General features: G+C 45.7%; 1 protein-coding gene across 3 annotated transcripts in view; it reads left to right on the top strand.

Moving 5' to 3' along the window:
* Positions 1-430: 430 nt before the first annotated feature.
* NCOA4 (nuclear receptor coactivator 4) overlaps positions 431-8,499 on the top strand; it is a 44,039-nt gene continuing 35,970 nt past the window's right edge. For 2 of the 3 annotated variants that reach the window (XM_034777230.1, XM_034777234.1), the window contains exon 1: positions 431-576. The gene's annotated coding sequence lies outside the window, so the exon portion shown is untranslated. The remainder of the gene's footprint in view (positions 577-8,499) is intronic. The other variant, XM_034777233.1, reaches the window with a different exon arrangement.

Genomic DNA, 8,499 nt, shown 5'->3' with positions numbered 1-8,499 from the left:
GGTTTGTAACTGTCCTTTAAATCGGCTTCTGCACCCAATGACTGGAAGATAGCTAATGTAACGCCAATATTTAAAAAGGGCTCTAGAGGTGATCCCGGCAATTACAGACCGGTAAGTCTAACGTCAGCAGCGCTGGGCCGAGGGGAGCTGCTTCCCCAGGCATGGCGGCTCGTGTGCCATACCCTGGCCTGGCCCTCAGGGTGCTCAGCAGCACCAGCTCCTGCCACCTGCCCTGCAGCAGGCAACCCCGCCCCCCGCGGGCGGCCGCCGTCCTCGGCCAGTCCCCCTCTCCCCTTGCCCCCCCTCGCTAAGCGGGGCGGGAGGGGCAGGGGTTTGAGCATGCGCAGACCCAGTTCTAGCGCAGCCGGAAACTCAGGCCGGCAAGGTGCCCGCCCTGGTAGTGGCGCCTCTCTGCCGCTACGGGTCAGCACACGCACACTACTCCACGCGAGGCTTCACGACAGGCACAGTTCTCGCGAGAGTAGCCGCTCGCTCCCCCTCTCCCGTTTTGCGCTGAGCCTCCAGGCCGTGAGGTCAAACCGCTGCGTCTCTGGGACCCCTCCCGCCCCCAGCCCGGTAAGTGCGGAGCGCACCGGGACACGGCACCCCTCCCCGCGCCTGCGCTCACCCGCTGGGGAAACCCCGCCGGCTCGTGCTCGCCCAGAGCCGAGGCTCTGCCTCGCGTCCCGGCCGGCCGGCTCAGCCCCCGTGGGCGCCGGGGAGGGACCGCAGCGCCGCCGCTCCGGCCTGGGCACACGGAGCTTTCCCCCGCCCTTTGCGCGCCGGCGACTGACGGGCGGGCGGCCGCTCCGGGCCGCGCTACCCCCGGGGCTGCGTCACGGCGGGTGACCGTGACTCCTGTAACGCGTGGGGCAGCCGTGCAGGCAGACGGGCGGAGAGATGCTGCCTGTCCACGTTGGGGAGGAGAGGCTGTCGGGGCAGAGAGTGGAGTGGGAGGACTTTGGGACAGCGCCTACAGATGGGCTTCCTCTGTTTGAAGAGCATATGCTGGGGGTTACCGCAATCAACATCAGTGGTTCTCGGCCTCTCTAGGCTACTGTACCCCTTTCAGGAGTCAAGTATCAGAGGGGTAGCTGGGTTAGTCTGGATCTGTAAAAGCAGCAAAGAGTCCTGTGGCACCTTATAGACTAACAGATTTATTGGAGAATGAGCTTTCGTGGGTGAATACCCACTTTGTCGGATGCATCGCCCACTAAATCTCATGCTCCAATACGTCTGTTAGTCTATAAGGTGCCACAGGACTCTTTGCTGCCTTTCAGGAGTCTGATTTGTCTTGCATACCCCCAAGTTTTACCCCACTTAAAAATTACTTGCTTACAAAGTCAGACTTTGAAAACACAAAAGTGTCACAGCAGACTGTTACTGAAAAATTGCTTACTTTCTTACTGTTACCATATAATTATAAAATCAATAAAATATAAATATTGTTTTGGAATTTCAATGTATGGTATATAGAGCTGTATAAACAAGTCTGTATGAAGTTTTAGTTTGTACTGACTTTCCTGGTGCTTTTTACGTAGCCTTTGGTAAAACAAGGCAAATATCTAGCTGAGTTGATGTGCCCCTTGGAAGACTTCTGTGTACCCCCGTATTTTAAAATTCAGCAAAATTCAGCATATTTTATTTGTCAAAATAACACAGTATAGTCACACGTTTCAATTATTTTGGTAATTTATTTCAAAATACCTGTTAGCAAGTATGTCTGTAACAATACAGACAAAAACAAAAGATTCAGAAAAAGTTTTTTGACAAATAGATTCCTTACTAGGCATGTTAATACAGAACTTTGAGTAATAATTCATTTAAACTACAATACGGAAATGTATTTCCTGCACCCCTCAGAAGCAGTGCAAAGGCGTGGGGGAGTTGGGGTATTGGAGGAGGTGAGGGAGAGGGAAGTAATTGCTGGGAAGGAAACTGAGAGTGAACTTGGAGGGTTGTTAGGTGTGGGTGGGAGAAGTATGGAACAGTTTTTTTTAGTTTGTTGGGGAAGGGATTTTTAGGGAGCCTCTTCCATGCAGACCCTGGGTGACCCCAGCCTCTCAGTCAGCCACCCCTCTTCCACCCTCTTCCCCCATCCCCATGTGTTCCTGCACCGCCCACTCAGCCACCCTCTTCTGCCCGTCTCCGTACGCTCATGCTCCACCTCCCCGATTGGGCAGGCAAGACGGGCCGGTGGGGTCCCTGCACCCCCACTGCTATTCAGTCCGTGCCCCAGTCTGTTCTCCACTAGCCCTTCTGAACCCCAGTTTGTGGCACCCCAGCAGCTCCATGTTCCCCACGCTGTCTGTCTCCCCATATCCCATGCTTCCTGACCTTACCCCACTGGCAGGGAGCTGTGAGGAATGCAGCCTCTGCTCTTCCCTAGCTGCAGCTGGGGCTGTTCCACCTGGGAGCAGCTGTTCTCTGTTCTGGTGCCAAACTGGGTGACTGGGCAACAAAATGGCAGATGAAATTCAATGTTGATAAATGCAAAGTAATGCACATTGGAAAACATCCCAACTATACGTATAGAATGGTAGGGTCTAAATTAGCTGGTACCACTCAAGAAAGAGATATCGGAGTGACTGTGGATAGTTCTCTGAAAACATCCACTCAGTGTGCAGCGGCAGTCAAAAAAGAATGTTGGGGATCATTAAGAAAGGGATAGCTAATAAGACAAGATATCATATTGCCTCTATATAAATCCATGGTATGCCCACATCTTGAATACTGCGTGCAGATGTGGTTGCCCCATCTCAAAAATGATACATTGAAATTGGAAAAGATTCAGAAAAGGGCAACAAAAATAATTAGGGGTATGGAACAGCGTCCATAAGAGGAGAGATAAATAAGACTGGGACTTTTTAGCTTGGAAAAGAGACAACTAAGGGGGGATATGATAGAGGTCTATAAAATCATCACTGGTGTGGAGAAAGTAAATAAGGAAGTGTCATTTATTCCTACTCATAACACAAGAATTAGTGGTTACCAAATGAAATTAACAGGCAGCAGATTTAAAACAAACAAAAGGAAGTATTTCTTCATATAAAGCACAGTCAACCCTTGGAACTTCTTGCCAGAGGATGTTGTGAAGGCCAAGACTATAACAGGGTTCAAAAAAGAACTAGATGAATTCATAGAGGATAGGTCCATCAATGGCTGTTAGCCATGATGGGCAGGGGTGGCTCTAGCCTCTGTTTGCCAGAAACTGGGAATGGGCGACAGGGGATGGATCACTTGATGAGTACCTGTTCTGTACATTCCCTCTGAAGCACCTGGTATTGGCCACTGGTGGAAGACAGGATACTGGGCTAGATAGACCTTTGGTCTGACCCAGTATAGCAGTTCTTATGTTCACAGTGGCCCCTGGAGGCCAAAAGGTGTAACTGCAGCACTTCTTGGCAGAATGAATTTTCTGCTGAGGAAAAAAAAAAAATTCTGAGCAGCACGTGAATTCTGCATGTGTGAAGCGATGCAGAATTCTTCCAGGAGTAAGACATGACTACAATAACACTGCATGCTAATAATGAGTATAAACAACAGTTACCCCTTGGGGGGGGTACTGAAAAAGGTGTACTGTACAGACCCATTTACGCGCGGATGTCGGGGATCAAGCTGTCATGACCGCGGGTTAAGAGGGCCATGCTGAAAAAAGTGTCTATGATTCCCTTAGAAAAAAACGCCGTTATTGTCTGCTCTTTCATGCTCACATTTTTTTCTCTCTTATGAAGTCTGTCATTTGCCGCAGATGAATGTTTTCGATATTTTCCGCATTTTGCTCCTCCATAAATCTTACAACAGTTTCTACAGCACTAAGGGCTTCTGTGGGAGAAATTTTGACCTTTTCAACGACATCCTCATCATCGTCATCATTGTCATTTAGGCCTGCGTTATTAGAATTCTCGCCATCACTTTCGCAGTCCGATGTAGCCTCGCAGCCCGTTAATATTTCTTCCTCAGACAGAAATTCTGAAGTCGGGCAATCTTCATCCATCTCCAGCCACTCAGTAATGATTTCCGGCGACGTATCCAAACTAAAATCTTTTATCATTTGAAAGAGAAGTTTACTTTTATCCTCTTTTGTTTGCATGCGTGTCTGTAGGACATCTTCTTCTGAAAATCCTTCAAAGTCTGGCTCTGAATCAGTGCCACTGCTGGAGTTTTCCGAGTCTGAGCTGTCTTTGACAGAAGAGGCATCACTGAGAGCCTTCATCCAGTAGTTTTCAATGGACTTTCGTTTTACTCCGTCCCAAGCTTTTTTAACTAAATAAATAATTTCCTTCATGTTTAACTGTTTCAGGAATTCGGAAGTGCCTGAAGATGTGCATGACACGATCGCTGAAATCAGCTCCCATCAATAATTGTTTTTAAAATTCTGCCCTGGTCTAAAGGTTGAATTTTTGATGTTGTGTTGAATGGTAGGTATAGCACTCGAATTTTTCCATCTCTCGATACCAGTGATTCGGCTGGAGGATGGGCTGGACAATTGCTAAGTAGCAAAAGTGCTTTGGCTTCGAGTTTCTTCGACCGCAGATGCTTACGAACAGCTGGAACAAAACTGTTGTGGAACCAGTCGTTGTTAATGTGTCTCGTCATCCAAGCATTTTTGCTGTTAGCATATATTACTGGCAGTTTGGCCCTATTGAGGTGATTAAAGCAGCGAGGGTTATGAAAACAGCCAGTGAGAAGAGGGGTAAGCTTATGGCTGCCCGTCTTATTACTACTAAAAAGAAGAGTCACACAATCTTTTATCTTTTTAAATCCAGCTGTTTTCTGTGTCTCGTAATTAAAGGCTAAAGTCTTATCAGGTAGCAGTTTTGCAAATAAAGGTGTTTCATCACAATTATAAAGTTGTTCTTCGTGGTAGTCTTCATTTTGTAAAATAGATTGTAACTTGGTGGGAAACGCCTTCGCGGCTGATTCATCGGCTGATCGGCTTTCTCCAGAAATCGATACCTGTGCTGTGCCATGATGCTTTTTAAAACGACTTATAAACCCCTTGCTGGCTTGGAATGATTCATCCCCCGTTAAATTTCCAAATTTTGTCGCTTGGGCTTGAAGAATTGGCCCACTTAGCATCATTCCTTTCAGCCTTTCCTGAGCAAACCACGTGCACATGGCTTTGTCTATTGTGGGTTTTGCTGAATAGTGCACACGTTTTCGCTTAAGCCCCGTGGCAGAACTGATATTTTGTACAAAGCCATTCAGTTTAGATTAGTTCTTTAGCCATCCTCGGAGAGTAGATTCGGCAATCCCAATATCTTTTGAAACTTTGGCCTGGGTTTCTCCGCTATTTATTCCATCTATTGCAGTTAGCTTTTCTTCTACAGTGTAGGAACGCTGACGCTTGCCCTCTGCCATTATATTAGGCCTGCCATTAAAATTTTCTAATCTAGTATATATACTGTATTACTATATAACTACAGTACTAATGTATATATTATATATATCTCTAGCGTGACAATGACACTCATAGACTCATAGACTTTAAGGTCAGAAGGGACCATTATGATCATCTGGTCTGACCCCCTGCATACTGCAGGCCGCAAGACCCTTCCCTGGACTCTGCCGTTGAAGTCCCCAATCCTGTGTTTTAGTGACTTCAATCGGCTGAGACCCTCCTGCTAGTGATCCCTGCCCCATGCTGCGGAGGAAGGCGAAAAACCTCCAGAGGCTGAGCCAATCTACACTGGAGGAAAATTCCTTCCCGACCCCAAATATGGCGATCAGTAATACCCCGAGCATATAGGCAAGAGTCTCTAGCCTGACCCTTGTTGGCCATTATGCTATTCACGTACCATTGCTTGGTTTTCCTTGGCTACTATGTTTTACCATTAAACCATTCCCTCCATAAACTTATCCAACTTAATCTTAAAACCAGACAGGTCCGTCGCCCCCACCGTTTCCCTCGGAAGGCCGTTCCAATATTTCACCCCTCTGACGGTCAGAAACCTTCGTCTAATTTCAAGCCTGAACTTCCCCCCGGCCAGTTTATATCCATTCGTTCTCGTGTCCACATTAGTACTAAGCTGGAATAATTCCTCTCCCTCCCTCTCCCTCTGATATATTTGAAGATAGCAATCATATCCCCCCTCAGCCTTCGCTTTGTCAGACTAAACAACCCAAGCTCCTCTAATCTCTTTTCATACGACAGGTTTTCCATTCCTCTGATCATCTTAGTCGCCCTTCTCTGCACCCGTTCCAGTTTGAGTTCATCTTTTTTAAACATAGGAGACCAGAACTGCACACAGTACTCCAAATGAGGTCTCACCAGCGCCTTATACAACGGAAGCAGGACCTCCCTATCCCTACTAGATATACCTCGCCTAATACATCCCAAGACCGCATTGGCTTTTTTCACCGCCACGTCACATTGTCGACTCATAGTCATCCTGCGGTCCACAAGGACCCCTAGGTCCTTCTCCTCTTCCGTTACTTCTAACCAATGCGTCCCCATCTTGTAACTAAAATTGTTATTAGTCATCCCCAAGTGCATCACCTTACACTTTTCACTATTAAATTTCATCCTATTTCTGATACTCCAATTCACAAGCTCATTCAAGTCTCCCTGCAGAATATCTCTATCCTCCTCCGAGTTTGCAACTCCTCCCACCTTCGTATCATCCGCAAACTTTATCAGCCCACTCTTGCAATCGGTCCCGAGGTCAATTATAAATAGATTAAATAAAATGGGTCCCAAAACCGAACCTTGAGGCACTCCACTAGTAACCTCCCTCCAACCCGACAATTCACCCTTTAATACGACCCGCTGCATTCTCCCCATTAACCAATTCCTTATCCACCTCTGGATTTTCATATCGATCCCCATGTTTTCCATTTTAACCAATAATTCCTCATGGGGTACTGTATCAAACGCTTTACTGAAATCCAGGTATATTAGGTCCACCGCATTTCCCTTATCTAATATCGGTAAAGACGTACAACACATTTCCACTCCGCACTTCCTGTCGATTTTCTATGTCAGTGAGTTAGTGAGCAAATCTGTAGCGCTACATAGCAAGTTCCTGTACCGCGTGTTAATGAATCTTGCATGTTAAATAGGTAGCACTGGGAGGCATGGCACTGCTGTGCTTTAAGCGGATTCGCGTGTAAATGGGACTGTACTGTACTTTTACTTTTAATTTAAATGCCATAAAACCACAATCAGGCTTTAAGAAGGGTGCTGAACTTTTGTGTCCCAACTACATTACAGACTTCCAACACTTAAAAGAACCATTTCAAACATCTAGAACACATTTAAAACACTTTGCACACTAATGTTTGTAATGTTCTCAAGTGTGTATTGATATTACTGCATTAACTCTGAGCAAATCTTATACACCTCTACCCTGATATAACGCTGTCCTCAGGAGCCAAAAAATCTTACCGCGTTATAGATGAAACCGCGTTATATCGAACTTGCTTTGATCCGCCGGAGTGCGCAGCCCCGCCCTCCCCGGAGCACTGCTTTACCGCGTTATATTCAAATTCGTATTATATCGGGGTAGAGGTGTAACTGGTTCAGTCTGAACTATTCCAGTGTTAATATGGATGGAAGTGCAGCAACACAAGTTCACTAGATACAATTCCAAAATGACATGGGTAGATAAAGAGCACGTCTAATCTCCAGTTTTGCAAAGTGCATTATGTTAAGCATTTTTTGTTGTTGTTCATTAAGGTGGTAATTCCAGATTCCTCTCTTGTTTTGAGCCTACTGCAGCTTCTGTAACTATGTATGGCTTCTGTTTTATAAGGTACAGCATACAACAAAGACCTGAGTTTTGGAGAAGGGGAATGCTGACACCAAGTTTTATTAAATGAATGCTATTTTAGATTGAAAAATGCTTATAATAGGGATTACACTTTACATTTTGCTACAGCACTTCTCCATCTGTTAAGAGGATTTGTGGGGCTTGCATTCTGTGATAGGTACTTTAGGAGAACCATGATTCATTGGTACTATAATGGGAAACGTCTCAGTCTTTTAATATAGACAAGCATTAGCAACCTAAACAGTTTACAACAGTAGCTCATTTGGATCATTACGGTGACCAGTTAGCGACAACCATAGTCAACAAGAAGTAATTTTACTAATATAGATAGACTTTGTCAAGAATAAGTTTTTTGTGTCCAAAACTTCTCTTAACTTGGTAATTAATGTTTAGAAATTACCAGTTTTATGGGTGTTTCTGACCCAGTCTGCATTTAAATGTATGAAAACAATCTATATAAGCGGTAATTCAGATGATGCTAAGTATCAGGGGGTAGCCGTGTTAGTCTGTATCTACAAAAACAACAAGGAGTCTGGTGGCACCTTAAAGACTAACAGATTTATTTGGGCATAAGCTTTCGTGAGTAAAAACCTCACTTCTTCGGATGCGTATGTTACCATTCCTGATGTCCGATTTGTGTCCATTTATTCTTTTGCGGAGGGACTGTCCTGTTTGGCCAATGTACATGGCAGAGGGGCATTGCTGGCACATGATGGCATATATA

The sequence above is a fragment of the Trachemys scripta genome, chromosome 7 (genome assembly GCF_013100865.1).
Source record: "Trachemys scripta elegans isolate TJP31775 chromosome 7, CAS_Tse_1.0, whole genome shotgun sequence".
Taxonomy (NCBI): domain Eukaryota; kingdom Metazoa; phylum Chordata; order Testudines; family Emydidae; genus Trachemys; species Trachemys scripta.
This window is presented reverse-complemented; position numbering and strand designations above follow the sequence as displayed.